General features: G+C 29.9%; 1 protein-coding gene across 1 annotated transcript in view; it reads right to left on the bottom strand.

The window, feature by feature from the left end:
* LOC114338411 (uncharacterized) overlaps positions 1 to 20,861 on the bottom strand; it is a 36,666-nt gene extending 15,805 nt beyond the window's left edge. Inside the window, exon 1 of the mRNA XM_050652902.1 lies at positions 20,767 to 20,861. The gene's annotated coding sequence lies outside the window, so the exon portion shown is untranslated. The remainder of the gene's footprint in view (positions 1 to 20,766) is intronic.
* Positions 20,862 to 21,234: the final 373 nt, after the last annotated feature.

Below are 21,234 nucleotides of genomic sequence, written 5' to 3'. Positions count from 1 at the left end.
TCGGGACAATCAAATTAATATCAAGGTAGCTGACTACTTTTTTAGTTATTGTTGACTTGACCTATAGGATGAAATCCTTCATGTTTCGTGCCTAGAGTTCGTGTTTTTTAATTTTAACAATTTGGTGCAATCAACGCGATTTTTTCCATTTTTTGCACTCAAGTAAAAAGCTAAATAGTTGACATAAAATTACAAAATTTATTTTTTTATAACATTGAAAAACCTTCAAAATGACGATTTTTGAAAGTCAAAAAGTTAATTTGTTGCTTCGTAAACTGCAAAATAACTGAAAATCGTTATTTATTAATAACTTTTCCTAAAACTAACTTAGAACTGTAGTGTTTCGCTTTACTCAAAGTTGGATATTGGGGTACATAACAAACTCCCAAAATTTGAGACCGATCCATTAATTAGTTTAAAAGTTAGGTATTCTATTTGTTTATCCCAGAGACCTTTGTTTTGCAATAACAAATGAGAGAAAATAATGAAGATAGAACAATTCTGCTTATGCCAAATGAAAGTAGAAAAGTGATCCTATCAAAATGTATTAAGAAAAGATAAAAAATTATTTAATATAGTAAAAAATATTAGTTTATAAACATTTACAATAACTTTAAAAATTTTGTCCGTAGAAAACATCTTCTTACATAGGTATTTGTCTGGACATTTATTAATTAATAAACAGTCTAATTTTTTAAACAATTTTTCAAAAAATAATATTTTCTCAAAAATCCATTTTTTGTAATGATACTATCATTATTAATCATAGAAAAGTTAAGGTATATTTTAATGAATAAATTATGTTCAATAAATTATTATTTAATAAAAATAATTTATTTATTAAAATATACTTTAACTTTTTCTATGATCATTAACAGTATGATAGAATTGATTCAAAAATGACATAACCCAGACATCCAAAGTGAAAGTTATCCTCGAACACCAAATTGTTCTATATCGTCCATATAATGTTCAGAAAAAAGGTACACCTTTTTGAGCGTCGGGTTTGGGGGGAGAGGGGGGAGAAGTCGGTAAATTCGTAGTTTTTTACGTTTTTCGTCAATATTTCTAAAACTATGAGGTTTAGCATGAACAACCTTTTATACAAAAATGTTCTACATTAAATTTGAAATAAAAAATGTTCCATACATAATCCTTCTAAAATGAACGATTCCAAAGTTGCGGAGGTAGTATAGTATAAAATTGGTCCAAAAAAGGCCTAACCTAGACATCCAAAGTAAAATTTTTCCTCCAACACCAAATTGTTCTATATGATCCACATATTGTTCAGTAAAAAGTTACACCATTTTGAGCATCCGATTTGGGGGGGAGATGGGGGAGAAGTCGGTAAATTAGTTATTTCTTTAGGTTTTTCGTCAATATTTCTAAAACTATCTTTAAGCGTAAACAATGTTAGGTATATACAAAAACGTTCTACATAAAATTTAAAACAAAAATGGTCCTATCCTTAATTGTTATAAAATTAACGGTTACAGAGTTACGGAGGGTGAAATGTGGGGGTTTTCGATACTTTTTATATTTTTTTTGGGCAATTGAAGATGATTTTGGGTGGTGAGGTTGACGTTTCTTCAAGGGCTTATCACTAACATACCATCGGCCACTGAAATAGCAAATCCTGTTAAAGAAAATTTCTTTCAATCAGTAAAAATATTACTCAAAAAATATAAAAAGTATAAATTACTCAAAAGATATAAAAAGTATCGAAAACCTCCACTTTTCACCCTCCGTAACTGTGGAATCGTTGATTTTATAACAATTATGTATACGACCTTTTTTGTTTTAAATTTAATGTAGAACATTTTTGTATAGAACATTAAAGCATATTTTTAGAAATATTGACGAAAAACATAAAAAAAACTACTAATTTACCGATTTCTCCCCTATTTACCCCCCAAGCCGGACGCTCAAAATGGTGTAACTTTTTACTGAATAATTTCTGGACCGTATAGAACAATTTGGTGTTGGAGGAAAACTTTTACTTTTAATGTCTGGGTTAGGCCTTTTTTGGACCAATACTACCTCCATAACTTTGGAACCGATCATTTTAGATGGATTATGCAGAGGACCTTTTTTGTTTCAAATTTAATGTAGAACATGTTTGTATAGAAGGTTGTTCATGCTAAACCGCATAGTTTTAGAAATATTAACGAAAAACTTAAAAAACTACGAATTTACCGATTTCTCCCCCCCTCTCCCCCCCCCAAACCCGACGCTCAAAATGGTGTGACTTTTTTCTGAACATTATGTAGACCATATAAAACAATTTGGTGTTGGAGGATAACTTTCACTTTCTATCTTTCTAACTTTCACTTTGGATCTAGTTATACCATACTATAATGATATGATTAAGAAAATAGGTATTTGGAAAAAAATAATTTTTTCAAGAAATGTTTAAACAAAGTAGACACTTTATTAATTAATACATTTATAATAAAATTGCATATATGTAATGTATGTAGAAATTACATACAAATTAAATTGTTAATAATTAAAAAAACGGACGTGAACTCTAGACAGGAGACACGGGTAGGTTTTCTTCCTATAGGTCTACAATAATTAAAAAAGTAGTCAGCTACCTGAATATTTCAGTTATTATGAAAATGATGTAACAGTGTGAAATAGCTTCAGTGAAATAACAGTTAAAAATAACGGCTACTGCTATCGCAACACATTCCTATCTTATACTAGTGCAAATTGCAAATTATACATAATCATAATTTTTCATTTTTATGTAAAACATTCTGTGTTTATTTTCACCGGTCAAAAGTGAATTCATACCATACTCTGATCAGTGTGATTTTTGTTCTTCTCACTTGTGTAAAATATTATTTTTTATAAATTCTATGTTCCTCATTTTAATACATTTCCAAACAATACATTTTTTATTTAAGGGACCGTTCAAGTATTACGTAACGCAGGTTGGGGAGGGGTCAAAAATCTTTAAAAATTGCGTTACGAAGGGGGGGAGGGGGGTCAAAAATCTTCAAAAATCGCGTTACATAATACTTGAACGCTCCCTAAATAAAAAATTCTGCTTGCATTTTTTTTTCGCAAAAATGGTACATGTTTGAAGGGCGGCTACTAGAGAATTGCCTAGGGCGGCAATTTACCTAAACGCGGCCCTGTCAAAAAGTAAACGTATGGGCAGGAATAGTTGAGATGGATCATTTTTTCTTCGGTTTGTCTCTTACGTGGCAAAGGTATTTTACAAAATGAACTTATACCCGTTCTAACAGACAGCATATGCTTTCAACCAGAGACTGTACTTACCTCCGAACTTTTCACTTCCTATTCGTAGTTTTTAAAAGCATGTATTCTTAGTAGATTCTTTGGTAGACAAGGGACAATAGAGTGACCTCCAAGATTTCAAGATCTTACAACAATTGATTGTGTCCTATGGGGTTATTTAAAATAAAAAGTTTTCATCGATAGATCACAAAGTTTCCAATACTAAAAACAGAGTTAAATTGTAAATTCGTAATTATAAACTCCAAAAACGATTCACTATGTTCCAGAAAATTGTCGTCGTCGCGTCGTCGGTTCAATCAAATCAAATTTTGTCTTTTTATAAGTAACAACATTTAAATAAACTGCTCGTCAAAAGTTAGGGATATAGAAAACTATCCTCAATTTTCATAATTGATTTTTTCGCGAACAGATTAAGGGATTTCGCTAATTTATTTTTTATTATATTAGATTTTTCTTTAGTATTTACACAGTTATACAAAGGTTTACTCAAACTTTTTTTTTCTACTTATACCGGTTGGAACAAAATAAATGTTTTATGTTATGTTTGTGACACCATGTAGGGAGGACGAGGTACAAATGTTAGTATACATCAATATCGTGTTGTAGTCTTATGTTTTGTGAACATTTTATTTTTTGAATGTCCCTGATATCTTTAGAAACAAAAAAAATAGACGGTTTTGTAATTTAACATGCGTTTTAACCGAAACAATAGTTTGAAACAACTTGTAGGGAGGAAAAGACACAAAGGCGAGTATACAGTATACCTCAATGTTATGTTGTAGTCTCATATTTTGTAAATATTTTATTTTTTTAATTTGTCTGATATCTTTAATAACAAAAAAACTTCACGATATTACTCTTTAATATGATGTGTTTTAACTGACGAAATGCGTCATACATGTTAAACATAGAAAAACATATTAAAGAGTAATACCGTCTAGTGTTTTATTATTAAAGATATCAGAGAAATTAAAAAAATGAAATACTCAAAAAATGTGAGACTACAACATAATATAGAGGTATATTCACCTTTGTGGCTTTTCCTCCCTACAAGGTGTCTCAAACTTTTGTTTCGGTTAAAACACATGTTAAATTACAAAACCGTCTATTTTTTTTTGTTTCTAAAGATATCAGGGAAAATCAAACAACAACATGTTCACAAAACATAATACTACAATAAGATTCTAAAGTATACTCACATTTCTACCTCGTTCTCCCTACAGGGTGTCTCAAAATTAACATAAGAAAAACATTTCTTTTCTTCCACCCGGTATAAGTACAAAAAATAAGTTTGAGTAAACCTTTGCACAACTGTGTAAATACAAAAGAAAAATTTAAAATAATAAAAAAATAGCGGAATCCGTCTGTTCGCGAAAAAATCAACTAAGAAAACAGCATAATTTTCTATATCCCTAACTTTTGACGAGCAGTTTATTTTTTGTACTAAACAAATTACACACATACTATACATACATCTTGCTATATAAATTAATTTATGTCAAAAATTAAATATTTTTCGTCACTTTCTATATTATTATGGTAGGGCAGCCCAAGCGGGGATTTTTGCAGTTACTCGAGCGCGTCAGATTATCATATGGGGAGAAACGTGGTACCCTGCAGATGCACCTCTACTATATATTGGCTCTTAACACTGGGGCGTTCGTTCAGGGGGCCCGAAAAAAAAATCTATCCTTAAAAATACTTGAAATTGTCAGATTAAGATATGTAAGGTAAGTTAAGTACCGGGTGTCCCAATAAGAATGGCTCTCGGCCATATCTCAGGAACCGTTTATAGTAGAGCTTTGAAATAAAAAATTTTATAACAAAAGTTGCCTCAGGAAAAGCCTGGAAATTATTTTCATAATTGTGGGACCACCGCTAGAGGGCGTAATTGAATATCAAAAATTAAAAAATCTAAATTTTACAAAATTTTCGTAATGAAGGGGCACTGGAAATCCGATCGTCGTATTCTTCATAAAATTCTACGCATATTTGATTTGACAAGTTTAGGTCTACCTTTGGAAATAAGAAGTGGGGGTGAGTGGGAACCTTGTTATGAAAAACTGGCTGTGAGTCCGGTTCTGCTTAATCAAATTTTGCAAACTTGGTCTTGTTGAAGACAGATCTTTTTCGTCAATGTAAAAGTTATGATTTCCAACCAAGTTACTGAGTAATATGCCAGCTAGAAGGCGTTATTTAATTTTTTTTCAGAAATCTAGTGTTCCTTGGAAAATATTAAATACAAACATGCATTTTTAATACCATATTACAAAATTAGACAAAATTAGCAACAGAATAGCGAAAACCGCATGTTAATACCTTTTTTCTATCTCGAGATATCTTACAAAACGTGTAAATTTAAAAACATAAATGTTACTGTCACCGGTAAACGAAATTAATTAAAAGTAGTGTGCTATGGAAACAACAAAGAAACATTTTCCAGCTGTCAACGTATATTAGGTCTTTTCAACGCTTCTCATTTGTTTCGAGCCTCGTTCATATCTCGTATATTAATATTATACACGGATTATACGGCATATGACAGAGGCTCGAAACAAATGAGAAGAGTTGAAAAGCCCTATTACAAAGAAATAAAAACAACTATTTAGTGATGACAAACGTTCAAATTTTTGCCCATCATTTTCGTTGCAAACATTTACTCTTTCAAGAGTAGATTGAACAGCAGTCTCAATTTCTGCTTTCGATATGCTTTGAATGGCGTTTAGTATTCTCTGGATAATGTATCCTAGAGTAGTGTATGATGGGCAACAATTTGAATATTTAGGTCGTCACTAAGTAGTTCTTTTTGTTCTGTGTTATATTTAATTTTAATAATATTGTCTCTCTTTATATTGTTGTTTTAATTAATTATATTTTTATACGTTGACATCTGGAAAATGCTATTTTGTTTTTTTCCACAGCACACTACTTTTCATTAACTTAGCTTACCGGTGATAGTAACAGTTATGTATAAAATTTACACGTTTCTCGAGATATCTTGAGATAGAAAAAAGGTATCGACATGCGGTTTTCGCTATTCTATTGCTAATTTAATCTAATTTTATAAAGTATGATTAAAAATGCATACTTGTATTTAATATTTTCCAAAGAAAACTAGATTTCTGAAAAAAATTAAATAACGCCTCCCAGCTGGCTTATTACTTATTAGGATGGTTCAAAATTATCACGCTTACATTGAAGAAAAAGATCTGTCTTCAACAAGACCCAGTGTTCAAAATTTGATTTAGCAGAACCGGACTTACAGCCATTTTTTCATAACAAGGTTCCCACTCAACCCCATCTCTTATTTGCAAAGGTAGACTTAAACTTGTTAAATTAAATATGCGCAGAATTTGATGAAGAATACAATCATCGGATTTCCAGTGCCCCTTCATTAGGAAAATTTTGTAAAATTTTCATTTTTTTATTTTTGATATTCAATTACGCCCTCTAGCGGTGGACCCACAATTATAAAAATAATTTCCAGGTTTTTCCTGAGGCAACTTTTGTTATAAAATTTTTTATTTCAAAGCTCTACTATAAACGGTTCCTGAGATATGGCCGAGAGCCATTCTTATTGGGACACCCGGTACATACAAAAGAGTGTATATTTGAAAAATCTGACGATTCGAGCGAAATGGGTAAGTCAAAAAGTTTCACAAAAAAAGCGAATATTTCGCGAAATGAACGTCAGATCGACTATGTGTTCAATATTTTTCAAAAATTTATCGAAAGATACCAAACATCGTCCCCAACGGAGAGGGATGGGGAGTAAATTTAAAATTTTAAATACAAATCCCGCGATATTTCGCAAAATTAACATCATATCGAAAAACTGCAAAATACACTTATTCAATATTTTTAAAAAAATCTATCGAACGGTACCAAACAAGAATGATTTAAAAATGTGTAACTAGTAAAATTTTACTTATATAGCTGTCAAATATGCACAACTTACTTTTCAACATAGGAGCCCATACACACGGGCAGGGGGCATACAGCTTTTCGGGAAAGAAAAAAATTAAATTTATATTACATAAACGCATTTTTGTCAAAACATTATTGGATAATTTTGAGAGATAAATTGGAAACAACGCATATTTATTAATAAAAAAAATTCACATATTGGGTAGTTATTAATAGTTTAACAGAAAATCTTTGTGTCTGCGACAGTGGTCTGTATGGAATGTGCATAATACACATTTCCCACAATCACGGTATGCTACTAACGAAAACATTGACAGAGATTAGAGGCGTGGGAAACATATACACTCTAATCGACACCCAAAATTACAAATTAAATGAATCATTTATACTTATACTGCAAAAAAACCATGGCCCGGATTACGTACACTCGATACGCATCGTATCCGCCATGTTTTCCCATAGCGCCTTACGGGAAAACATGGCGGATACGATGCGTATCGAGTGTACGTAATCCCTATGCATATCAGCAAGAATTCCGATCTCTGATCGATAATCACTAATGAGCCATTTGTTTTTAACAACTGGTATAAAGTAATTATATTTTATATTTTGAAAAAATTCATACTGAAAAATAATTTGTAAAAGTTATTTAATTGAACATAGTCAAATTTTAGTTTGCAAAAGTATTTTTTTAGTAAGTAGATTATTTTTAAAGTGTGGATTATGATGAACAGAACAATTTTATTTAAATGAAAAACAGGTGATCATTCATGATGAATGAGTGTTATATACAGGGTGTCCCAAAAGTAGCGGAAAGGCCGAATAATTCGCGAAATGAACATCGGATCGAAAAACTGAAAAATACGTGTTCAATAATTTTCAAAAATCTATGCGATGACACTAAACAAGTCCACCACTTCAACCCCTGGGTGTGGAGCGGGGGGTAACTTTAAAATCTTAAATGAAACCCCTAATTTTTGTTGCAGATTTGGATTTTCCTTGTAAAAATAAGCAAATTTTATTCGAGCCATTTTGCGAATTGTGGATACCTAGATAGCGCTATAATCGGAAAAAACGGTATATCGTGATACCACAGCAAAATTATACAAACGGTCTAATATCTCGAGAAATATAATAGTAGACTCCCTCTATAACGAGAACTGAAATGGTGAATTAATTATCTCGTTATAAGCGGATCTCGTTATATCAAACAATAATAATATTGAAATCTTTTGATGCCTCTTACGTAGTTTATTATGTGTCGATGGTCAACCTGAACAGTGAACAATGAGACTTCGCCGCCATAAATTGTAAATTTCCTATAGTATTCAATATCGGTCGATAAACAGGCAGATGTTTATTACAGGTGGCCGAGTTTATTATAGCACTGGCCTCGATGATAAGACAGATGTTGGGCATTTCTATGTACAGGTAGTTGGGGCATTTATTTATTTATGACCATTACAACGCTAAAAACAGGTAAAGACAAGTATTCTTCGATTTAAATTTTCCTCGTTATAACCATATATGCCTCGTTATAGAGCGTTATAGTTCAATAGGAATTTCATGGGACACCTAATGTACCTCGTTATAAGCGAAACCTCGTTATATCCGTGTTCGTTATAGAGAGAGTCTACTGTATATATTGTCATCCGAAATATACAAAATGTAATGTGCAACATCTTCACGTTTGGCCCCCCCCTAAAAATTTCTATATGGGCGCCCTTGCTTTTCAATCATCTTACTAAATGATATTTCATTTAAAAAAATCTCAAAAATTCTCAATTTTGAAGCCACAAAAAATAAATTTTTTGAAACCTTTGTAGTTTCACAGTGTTACTACCAATTTAAGAATGAAGTAAACAGCTTCTTTTTGAGAAAATTGAGAAAAATAAAAAAATGTAATACAAAAACCGAAAAATATCAGTTAAAAAATATTGGTAGAAAGTCATCAAAACTTTTTTCTGTACAACTTACCTAAAATATATTTAATAACAAGTTTAAAAAATAATAAATGTTAACAAATTTTTTTTGAGCTCTTATACAGTGTGTCTGCGTAACTTGGAACCTATTGATAACTTTTTTATGATCAGTTTTACGAAAAAAAGTTATTCTTTATAAAATACTTCGCATCGTATAGAATCTCAGATAAAACCATCAGATATCAAATTTTATTAATTTTATACGAGGTATGTCAGAAAATATTAATTTCGCTCAAGAGAAAGGTACCTTTATATTTCAAGATATCGGAAAGTGTTATTAAAAAAAGTTGTTTGGAATTAAAAACTATTGAAGTGAAAAACTGTTTGAAATATTGTGAACTATAAAAGTACTTACATTTTAAGCGAAATTTAAATATTTTATGTTTGCATCTTAAATTTTTATCAGTTAAAATATTTCATGAAGATTAACTTTTTTTCGTAAAAGTGATAAGAAAATAGTTACCTATCATAATAATTATTGTAATTAAATGATGTCGGGTATTAGGCTATTGATTATGTTCAAAATAAGAGAGCTAAAAGGAACTACAACGTTAACGAGATTTTATTGTCTCATATAGTCAATGGACCTCTAAATTTGAAAAAACCGCGGAGTGCTACCATTTAAATGGGTGCGTTTTTGAGAAATGGGTGAATTAGTCCTTAGGCACAGGGTGAATTAGGGTGAGAGCTATGCACTTTTGGTACAAAGACGTCTACAGGAAAGTTGTTCCAGGGTAAATTTACTATCGAAATATTACATTTTAAAGTCAAAAATATTTTTATTTACAAAAATATATTCAAAAGAATCGCAAAAAAACAACACGAAAGAAAGCAATTTTGTTTTTTGCCCCATAACTTTTTTCCACGGGGATATAGGTATAGACATTGCTTCAGCAAAAAATAATTTACATTCTTTCTCTTTAAAATGATGTTTAGTAGAAGTCTTTAGGATTTATATTTTCCGAAATAGGATTTTTCAAAATTCGCCGCTCACAGCATTTTTGGGCCATTTTCCTTATTATTTCGCAAACATTGTTCTGTAACTTTTTTTGCGCATTTCTAGGTATAGGCAATGGGTAAATTTATTAGAAAGAGGAGTCAATTACCTTTAAAATGGTCTATTGTATAAGGTTGCTCGACTATTTTGAAGCAATCAAACAGATGAAACAGAGAATGTGGAAAAATCCCCTTACGAACAATTCACACATCCACCATTTCGGGCTGGGAAAAATTTTTTGAATAGAATCAAAGATCCAAACACCAGTTCTTAGAAATGTGTTTCGCCCTCTTCAACCTCTCTGGGCTCATCGGTAAAGATGGGAGGTTGAATATCTTTAGACACATTCCAATCAAAAAACAACATTCGAAACCTAGACATAGAAGGTGCGTAAATCTACGGCAAATCCGACAATGACAGTCTCAAGTTTTAATTCCCTAATTACTTAAAGTAAGTAAAATATATGTTTAAAAACATATTTAATTCCCTAATTACTTAAAGTAAGTAAAATTAAGTAGAATTAAAACTTGAGACTGTCATTGTCGGATTTGCCGTAGATTTACGCACCTTTTCAAAAAATTTTTCCCAGCCCGAAATGGTGGATGTGTGAATTGTTCGTAAGGGGATTTTTCCACATTCTCTGTTTCATCTGTTTGATTTCGTACGAGTGGTCGTTAAACCATTAGCCTTGGATCTTTTGATCACTGAGTGTGTTTCAAAGATCTACATCTTATGTTTTTAAACATATATTTTGAAGCAAGTTCTGCTTTCTCAAGATATTACACTTTTACTGATTTTTGATATTTTTTATAATTACTTTTTAAATGTCTCATTATGTCTTTTTTCTTGTACATTTAGGGATATACATTATATAATAGAAAACAGCATATTTTCTTTACTTTAAAATGGTGTATTCCAAAAAAATCTAGGACTATTTTTAAACAAGATATCCGTAGGATATCCAAGAGTATCGGTAATTTGAAAAAATTTTCAAATTTTTTATTTTTTTTTCAATTAGAAGAGTAAAATTGCATATTATAATATAATTTTTAATTCCAAATAATTTTTCTTATTAACGCTTTTCGATATTGTGAAATATAAAGGTACTTTACTCCTGAGCTAATTCATATTTTTTAACATACCTCGTACACTATTAATAAAATTTTACATCTGATGATTGAATTTTAGGTTTCACACTAGGCAGAGCATTTTATGAAGGATAACTTTTTTTCATAAAATTAATACTAAAACAGTTTTCCATATGGTTCCAACTATTGCATGTGTATGTATATGTCACACTTGGAAAAAGCATAATATCTTGTTGAAGTTATACTTCTTTACGGGCGTAATGACGGTGAAATTTTATATGGGAAAACCTAGCGACCGGGCGCATGCGCATTATAACTTTGTTCTGATTGGATGTTCAAATGACATGACAAAAATTATCCAATATGGCAGCTGTGGCACAGCTGTGGGACTGTGCATGGTTTGGTTATAATGTATGCTTGTTGCGTTTTAAAATTTGTAGGAAGAGAAACAACAAACAAAAAGTTAGTTAATGGTTATACTGCCTTTTTAAATAGTTTTCATATTATATTTTTGGACTTATTTACATAGAAGAGATGATTGTTGCATGCCAATGTGAAAGCTTATCAAACTGTGCCTAGTATGAGTGCCGCAGATCTCGCTTATTCAAAGCTAAAGAATCTTTCACTGGTAAGTGTTTTATAAATAGTTGATCAAATTTTGTTATGATATTTGAACATAGCCACTTTGCACGACGCAGGTGATTGCGAAATTTATTAGTCGTTATACGGGCTCCGATACCTACCTTGAACCTACCAAAATACATAAGTAGTATGTAATACTTTTATTTACATAATTTGATTACCATCAAAATTTCTATCAATATTCACCTAATATATTGTCTTCTTACTCTATGTTTTGTTGTATTTTTTCAATTCTAAATCATTTCAATTCAAAATCAAAATAATTTGATTTACATAAGTTAAAAATGTCAAAAGGTTAATCTGTTTAGTTAGACGATCTTCGCACATAATGACAAGCTGTCTCTGTGGCGAAGTTTTAATGCGGGTGAATCCCAATACAATGCAAATACCAGCCGCGTGGTAAGTTGGTTCGAATCCCAATAGAAACTTTTATTTTTTTATTTTTTTTTTATACATTTTATGATTGTAAGTATATTTATTATATAATTTTATTTTCAGAAAATACGTATTTAGTTAAAAAATTTTCCGACAATTAATGTTCAGAAATCATTTGTGGCATTTTTAATGTGTTTTTTGGCACTGTTTTAATAAAAATGTTTGAGAAGTAGTAAGTATAAATTAATTTAATATTTAAATAAAATATAAATAAAAAGTATATTAATTTCGTTTATAATCATATAATCATATAATAGAAGTATAACTTCTTACGTGCGTACAAAGTACACACACATTCTTTTTTTAAAAATAGTCCTAGAATTTTTTACATTACACCATTTTAAAGTAAAGAAAATGAGCTTTACTTTTTATTACATAATGTATATACCCAAATATACAATAAAAAAAGTTATAATGAGAAATTTAAAAATAATCGTAAAATATATCAAAAATCATTAAAAGTATAAAATTTTGAAAAACCATATCTTGCTTAAATATAGCCATACGGCCTTCTACGATAGAACATTTTAAAGGTAATTGACTTCTCTTTTTACTAAATGTACCATTGTGTATACCTAGAAATGCGTAGAAAAAAGTTACAGAACAATGTTTGCGAAGTAACAAGGAAAATATCCCAAAATCGCTGTGAGTCGCAAAATTTGAAAAATCATATTTTGGAAATTGTTAATCACAGGGACTTCTACCAAAAGCCATTTTGAAGAGAAAGGATGGAAGTTCTTTTTTTGTGAAGTAATGCCTATACCTATATCCCCGTGGAAAAAAGTTATGGGGCAGAAAACAAAATTGCTCTCTTTCATGTTTTTTTCTCTCTTTTTTTTTATATATTTTTGTAAAAAAACATGTTTTTGACTTTAAAATGTGATATTTCGATAGTAAATTTAACCTGGAACAATTTTGCTATAGAAGTGTTTGCACTAAATGTGCATAGAACTCACCCTAATTCGCCCTGTGCCTAGGGACTAATTCACCCCTTTCTCAAAAACGCACCCATTTAAATGGTAGCACTCCACGGTTTTTTCAAATATATAGGTCCATTGACTATATGAAACAATAAAACCCTGTTAACATTGTAGTTCCTTTCTAAAATACATAATCAATAGCCTATATCCGTAATTTGAAAAAAAATGTACAATGTACAATGTAATTGCTTATGAAAATGTATTCTGAAATATAAAGGTATACTCTTTGACGAAATTCATATCGTTGACATACCTCGTATAAAATTCATAAAATATGACAATTAAATTTTAGATTTTAGATTATGCAGATTATTTCATTCATAGGAGATTGTGACCAATAGAAAGCTAGAGAAAAAAATGAAAGTGATTATTTTTTTATGATTTTACCTTCCCATCGTAGAGTACGATTTTTGATCACGTGTTTATTATTATTTCATCGGTAATTTTCTACTATAGAAAATTTTTTTAAGTAGATTGTTTCTGTTTAATGGCAACCAGTCTCCTAGTTTTGACAACTGTCACATTTAAGAAAATATCCATAATATACTTTTAGTTCTGAATCTAATGTCAAATTGTCACGAGGAGAACACAAATAGGCAAATTTAAGCGCTCGATTTACTTCAGTAGGATCATTTCATGAATAAAACTGTATTTATAAATAAATTACCTAATATTTTATTAATATCTTCATCTAAATATTTGCTAAACTGTGCTTTTCACTTTGACAAGTTGAAAAATGTGTGTCACATTAATTGGGGTAAATGTCACTGACTGTTTTTATATAAGGACTTGAATTTTATATGTAAGTATTAAAGAATAATCATACGAATATCACACGATAGTAAGAATAAATAAAAAAATAATGCTTCATTTTTTCTCAAATTTGTTGTCATTGGGCAATAGCCACTCGAGCCCTGCAAGCTCTCGTGTCTATTGCCAGACAACAAATTTTCGAAAAACTGTCGCATTATTGTTAATTTATTCTCACGCTCTTGTGATATTATACCCGATAATTTTTGATAATTTCCCGTCGTCAAGCATTACGTCAGATGCCCTTCGTTACTATGCAAAAATGAACATTCAGAGGCATTACTGACAATTAATGTTTTACAAACTGTCACAGAGAACACCAAGAAACACGTTTAGCATACAGGGTGATTGATTAGTGTGAGGAAGCTCAGTAGATCTGTTATAGTAAAAATTACAAAAAAAGTTATTGACAAAAATTGTAGGCAGCTTTAAACTCCACATTTTAAAATTAGTTACAATCTTACAGGGTGTTACATAAGATGGTGGCAGACCAAACTTTTGTTTTTTTAAATGGAACACCCTGTAGGTATTTTATTTTAAATTTGAAATCTGCTTCACTTTCACATCACAACAATGTAAAGTTTTATTATGTTATACCGGGTACTTAAAAAGTTATTTTAACATTTACCACTAATTTTTGTGAGTTGGCCATAATTGATTTGTCAGAAACTGACAGTTTGACATTATTGTTTATTAATTCAGTAAAGAAATAACGACACAGAAAAGAAAACAAATTATTTTAAACAAAATTCATAACAAATAACCGACGGAAAATTAAAAAAATAATAACACAAAAAAATAAAAAACAACAGTAATTTGAAACCTCCCAAACCTCATTAAATGACCTCCCAAAACATCTATGCATACTTGAAAGCTGTCATTGAAAGAGTTGCTTACATTGCTAAGTATTTGTAAAGAAATATTTTGAAATACAATTCGGATTATATTTTTCATATCATCTCTTGTTGTTGGAGGTATTTTATATACTTCGTTCTTAACGTAACCCCAAAAAAATGAGTCCATTTTATTGAACTCTGGTGACCTTGGGGGCCACCTTACCGGTCCATCCCTTCCGATCCATCTTTCACCAAACTGATCATTAAGTTCACCACGTACTAATTCGTTGTGTTGCGCAGGAGCACCGTCATGTAGAAACCACATTTGTTCACGTATATTAAGTGGAACCTCTTCTAATAATATCGGTAACTGATTTACGATAAAATCTAAATAAATCTCACCATTTAAATTATCTTCAAAAAAATATGGTCCTACTCCATGGTTACCGACGATACCTCCCCACACATTTAGAGACTATCTTGTTTGACCATGTGTTACTATGTGGTATGGATTACTTGATGAATAGTAGTGAAAGTTATGCCTATTAACAGAACCGTTTCGATGGAATGTAGCTTCATAACCAAATAAGACATAATCAAAAAAATCTCTCTGCTCATTAATTTTTTTAAGGCCCATTCACAAAATACTTCGTTTCTGAAAATTATCATTATTTAATTCTTGGTGCTTTTGAATGTGATAAGGGTGCATCTTGTTTTTAGATAGAATGTTTTGAACGGAGTAGTAACTAAGTTCTTGTTCATTGCAAATACTCCTTATACTTGTGTGTGGGTTTTCTGTAACTGTCATCAACACATTAATTTCGTTTTCCTCTGTCACACTAGTTTTTGTTCGTTCATGTTTTTCATAATTCACTGAACCAGTGCGGTTAAATCGATCTTTCAATTTTTCAAATGTATCTTGTCTCGGTTGCCGCCTATCTGGAAACCGTTATTGATAAATTCTAGCTGATAGTAATGAATTCTTATTGCATTCCCCCAAAATCCAGATCATATCTACCATTTCATCAGTAGTAAAATTCATTATTGCTAATTTAAATTGAATTAAGTACTGAATTACTAAATAATAATTGTTGCTAATTTACGGTGTACCCCAATACTGAATTAATAAACAATAATGTCAAACTGTCAGTTTCTGACAAATGAATCATGGCCAACTCACAATTATTGGTAAACGTTAAAATATCTACCAAATTAATACTTTGATGGAAAAATAAAAATATCTAGAAAACTGATAACTTTAGGTAGGTATAGGGAGTACTTTATAAAATTTGAAGTACGATATTAGTACTTTTCGATAGTGATATAAAATACAGGGTGTTCTATTTAAAATTACCAAGAAAATAATGTACTTGCATTTTGACTTACCCTGTATTTGACTTAACGAATATTATGAAAACGAATATGTTTTATAATTTTTAACAATTATTAAAAAACTATGGTTGCAATAGATCAATGTTCCTATACTCCTTTTTAATTATACAGGGAGTTAAACTTGATACGATTTTCAGGTAATATTGGCTATAACTTTTTAAGTACCCGGTATAACATAATAAAACTTTACATTATTGTGATGGGAAAGTGAAGCAGATTTCAAATTTAAAATAAAATACAGGGTGTTCCATTTAAAAAAACATAAGTTTGGTCTGCAACCATCTTATGAAACACCCTGTAAGATTGTAGCTAATTTTAAAATGTGGAGTTTAAAGCTGCCTACAATTTTTGTCAATAACTTTTTTTTGTAATTTTTACTATAACAGATATACTGAGCTTCCTTACACTAATCAATCACCCTGTATATTCAGGTGAAGTTATTAATAAAATATTACTTAGTTAAAATGATTTAAAAAGACAGTTTTATTCATGAAATAATCTCAACGAATTACCATCGATCTCTAAAATGATTATCGATTTGTTGCCCTCGTGCCACTTTGACATAAGTGCACTCCCCTTCGGGTCGTGAAATTAAAACTGTCAAAGTGTCACTCGGGAAACAAATCAATAATTTTATAGCTCTCGTGAAATTACTACTGAGCACTTTATGAAAAAAATAACTTTTTTTCATAAAATTGATAATAAAAATGTTTCCCATATGATTTCTAGTTACTATAAGAGCTCAAAATTTTTGAATTTTCAAATTGTAATGCCATATTCGGATTCAACATAAACAAAAACAAAGTAGAAACATATTTTATCAAAGTAAAATGATGAATTCAACGATATTTTTAAAATTATTTATAGAAAATAATTATTGTTATTGTTTAGACAATTAATAAATAATTTGCAGCTAAATCTATGAGTAGAGCTTTATACTTTCACATGTATATAAACTACAAAAAAAAAGTTTAGAAAAAGATAAGCTTGTTTGAATTTTTCCGAAACAATGCATGTTTTCGTTCTCGATTTACTCCCCTGTCAATAATTATGTTATTATTTTCATCAACAAATAGGGAATTAAATTACAGTTGATCCCAAACCCTTTTTTCAGTGCGTCATTAATTTTGACGTCATATAATCTGACAGTTGTCAAAATATTTATATTTATATAAACGTCAATATTTCTATAAATATTTTCCGTAATATTAATATTTTAAATATTTTAATGTAAAAATAAATAAATATAAAATTAAATTTCACTATTCGCTCCGTGCGTGACCATGGTGGGGATACACGAAACTATACCAGCATCCGTAGCGGCGAAATATGACAATTTTGGCGAATTTTTGTAATGTCAGTGTCATTGTTTGTATAACAAATTTTATCAAAAATGGTAAATACATATTACATATTAACGTCAAATACGTCACACAGTCATGTACGGAGCGAAGACAATTTCCGAATATGAATATACCAATAACATAAAATATTTATATTTACGTTGCTAAAAAATACTAGCCTAGAAATTACAATTGTCATGTTACCATTTGATATTGTGAAAATACTGTCACGATCGATTACTTTGGTATCAAATTATCTTTATTCGCATCATTGATTGGGTATCTATTTAGAGTATTGTAATCGCCAACCAGCCAACCAATTATACTTTTTTGGGATCATCTGTACCTTTTAAACGAACTAGCATAACTATATTTAAAAAAAATATCTATTACGTCATCACGCTCAAATGGATAACGTCACTCTGATATATTTGCCAAAATGTCATAATTTGAAAATAAAAATGGAGTCGGGATTTGTGTCTAAAGTTGCCTATTCTCTAAAAATGAAATTAGTTCATAATTTTTGCCCCTAGCTGTATATATTACGTAATAATCTAAAACTAAAGAAAGAAAAATCTTCCTGAAATAAGAATACAAATGAAATACAACTATTCAGAAAAATATAGTGATCATGAGTTTGGTGATAGAGAAGAAAAATCACAATCTAAAATACATCATTACAAAACTAGTATCAGAGAAGGAGGCAACTACTAAAAAATAGAGAGTTATTGCCACCGGCAAATAAAGGATCCTTTATTACAGGATACTTTAATAAAGGACAAATACAGGACGGGTCTAAAAGAGTGGTATTGCAAACGCAGTTAAAGAATCTTTTATTTTGACAAATGACATGAATATGGAATGAAATATTTTTGTAAATATAAAAATAACCTATAAAATTCCATTTGTCGATATAAATTAAAATAAGATAATTGAAGAGTAAAACGTTAAATTTAATTATTTTGTCATTTAAAGATGTTTAGAGAACAACATAATATATCCCATAATACTCATCATTCAATAATATGGAAGTGCAATAAATTGGAAATACTATTTTAGGAGTTTTTAAATACTTTTGCATTATGGGTATATGTAATGGGGAATTTCTGGAGAATATATTAGTAGGGAATAGTGGATATCCATTCCTCAACTACAACTACCGAATGACACCATTCCAGAATTTTCAGACAGAAGTTGTGTTTTTATAATCAATCACAAATCCCTTCAAGAATTGTTATTGAAAGAACATTTGGTATTGTGAAGAGATTTCCCATTTTACCATATGTAATGAGATGCAAGTTACCTTTTATTCAAAGAATAATATCAGCTTGTTCAGTTTTAGATATTGCAGTAGTACATAATAGAGAAAACGTTGAAATACTGGCAAATGAGTGTGCTGTTGATATTGATATAGAAGCTGTGGCAGTACATTTTCAACCAGGAGCTAATCTAATGCGACTAAATTGTGTGTGTGTTTGTTTAAAATTATTGTTCGACATTTAAAGCTAGCGCTTAAACTAATTTTATTTTTATTGGACTGCAGTTTGTTAATAAATTTATAAATAAATATAAATATTATATTGGTGACTGATTTTAAGTATTTTATGATCATTAGCAGGTTTTAAATAATAAATTTATAAATATATACATACATGCTATTGGCGTTTGATCTTTTATCCATTATGGCCCTCTCTTTCTTTCTTTTCACCTCTGGATAACTAGTTATCAGGAAGTTTATCTGACAGATTAGATACTAATAGATATCTGACAGAGAAAAACTTCCCGTTAACTAGTTATCCGGAGCTGAAAAGACAGATACTAAGGATACTGTTATATAAACTTCCCAATAATTAGTTATCTAAAAATGAAAAGACCTCTAATCTGTCAGATAAACTTCCCGATATACAAAAAGATAATAGAAGAATTAAGCTTTATGCTGGTTTTTATTAATTTTTTTGGCATTGTTTAAATAAACAAATACTGATGGCATGAAATGGATCACGAACAAGGAGGAATGAAGAAGGAATTGGAGATTGTGTTTACCATTAAACGCATAAAACTGCAGTATCTGGGACACATATGATAAATCAGCACCGTTACTCCCTGCTGCAGTACATATTGCAAGGTACAGTCAAAGGTAAGCGAAGACCTGGTAGAGGGAGAATATCAATGGAACTGTTTCGAATCGCAGCTAGCAAGGTTACGATTGCTATATGATTTCCAACATTCGAAACGGATAAGAACCAAAAGAAGAAGATGGCATGAAAATGAAAGTGTATTAATACTTTTGATTAAAAACTTTATAGATTCTAATCTATAAAAGATTAAATTTTCAAAAATAAATACTTGAACCTTTGTTTTATTTTGTTAACCTGTTGTTATATATCTGTTGAATATAACTCTATTTTGAATCTAGAATTTTAACAAATCCTAACTTTCATTAAAACTTATTGATCTTATATCTTCAATCTCTTATATCTTCAATAAATATTTATTTCTATAGAAAAATGTAAAATATATTGAGTTTAATAAATGAGTTACTGATATTTTAAGTCTGATCATTGTAATTAGTAACAATTTAAAATTATTTACGTAATATTCCTTTTTACAACTTCTTGTAATAACTCAAGCTTCAATAAAATGTTCTTTTCTATATTCGTTTGGGTCAAAACATCAATAATCTATATCTCAGAATATTACTTAGAGTTGTTTTTAATAAATAAAACCCAACATACAACTTTAATGATGAAAGTTTAATCAAATATCAATCCCACAATACATAAATTATCAATCCAAAGAAGTGACAAGATAAATTCAAAATACAAGTGAAGTTAGACCTTTCTTCACATTTTTGACACGTTATGTCAAAATAAAGGAACTTTTATTAAAATAAAGGTGTCCTCTAATTTTCCTTAAATACAGGCGGCCTGTATTTTATTAAAAGACAAAAATAAAAGACGCAATACTGCGCATGCTTATATGTCAAAATAAAGGATCTTTTATTACAGGTCGACTTAAAAGACGTTGGCAATAACTCTCTAATATATAAAAATGTGTTTCTTACCTTTAATTAGTAAATTTTTCTGTTCTTATTTAATTTTCTGGCACGATCCTTTTTAATTTTCTTGTACGTACTAGCCACGTTACTTGTGAAATTTAGAAAAACTAAATTGATTATTAGTTTAAATAATGATAAACTACAGATAAAGATTTATCAAATGTTATCAATAGATAGTAGATAGAAATAGTATCATATTAATAATAATATTCTAAAATAAGTTTAATTTTTTAAATAATTGCATACCATTTTTCTTACAAAACTCATTATTTCATTATCACATTCTACAACTAAATATTTACTTATACCTAATAGGTACCTAACCTAACCTAAAGTGCTGACCAAAATCATATTGGAAAGATTGAAGCCGGAACTAGATAAAAAAAGAATGTGTGTGTACTTTGTACGCACGTAAGAAGTTATACTTCTATTATATGATTATATGATTATAAACGAAATTAATATACTTTTTAT

Source organism: Diabrotica virgifera, chromosome 6 (assembly GCF_917563875.1).
Source record: "Diabrotica virgifera virgifera chromosome 6, PGI_DIABVI_V3a".
Classification (NCBI taxonomy): domain Eukaryota; kingdom Metazoa; phylum Arthropoda; class Insecta; order Coleoptera; family Chrysomelidae; genus Diabrotica; species Diabrotica virgifera.
This window is presented reverse-complemented; position numbering and strand designations above follow the sequence as displayed.